Source organism: Solanum tuberosum, unplaced genomic scaffold (genome assembly GCF_000226075.1).
Source record: "Solanum tuberosum cultivar DM 1-3 516 R44 unplaced genomic scaffold, SolTub_3.0 scf00074, whole genome shotgun sequence".
Taxonomy (NCBI): domain Eukaryota; kingdom Viridiplantae; phylum Streptophyta; class Magnoliopsida; order Solanales; family Solanaceae; genus Solanum; species Solanum tuberosum.
The window spans coordinates 79,360-80,114 of NW_006238998.1; positions in this window are offsets into that span (position 1 = coordinate 79,360).

Consider the following 755-nt stretch of genomic DNA (forward strand, 5'->3'; position numbering starts at 1 on the left):
ATTGTGGCTAGATCAAGTTGTACGGGCTTTCCTACTGCCGATGCTAATGAGAACAAGCATTCTTTAACAAAGTAGGTAGGTAAAAGATTGGGAAAAGATATCCATGCTAAGGATTTTTTTGTTTTTTCATTTATTTTGAACCTTGAATCATACATGAGCATGCACATAAGGTAAGAATACCCATCTTTGCACGTGATGTAGAAAGCCCTTTTTTATATTAAGTTAGTGAAATCTACTTGTTCAGATAATCTTATCAAAATATGCTTATTTCGAACTAAACCAATTTGACAATCACCTTTAATACTACATTGTTGGGGGATAATTTTTCGCACTTCCTCCATATATGTGATGCCATAGATAAATTTACCAATAACCGCAAACTGAAGGTTTTCAAGTCTATTCATGATTTCAACCTCTTTCTCAGTCCATTTAACATGTGGGATACCTTCCACCATGATAACCTCCTTACACTAAATATATTCAGGCTGTTGTGAGTTGATCTAACATAATCACGAAAAGATTTATCAATAGGCAAATTAGGTCTTGGTACCTTAAAATTATTTTTTTTGGGGGAGGGTTGGGGGCTGGTAGGGGAGTGGGTGCGTGGGGGGTCGAGGCTAGGGTGAAAAAATGAAATTTTGAAATTGAAAATATTTTTTAAAAACAAACTTACTTTTTTTTTTTGGGTCGTTGGGGGGTAGGTTTGAGGGTAGGGACAAAATAAATTGATTTTTTCAACAAAAAAGTAATTGTAA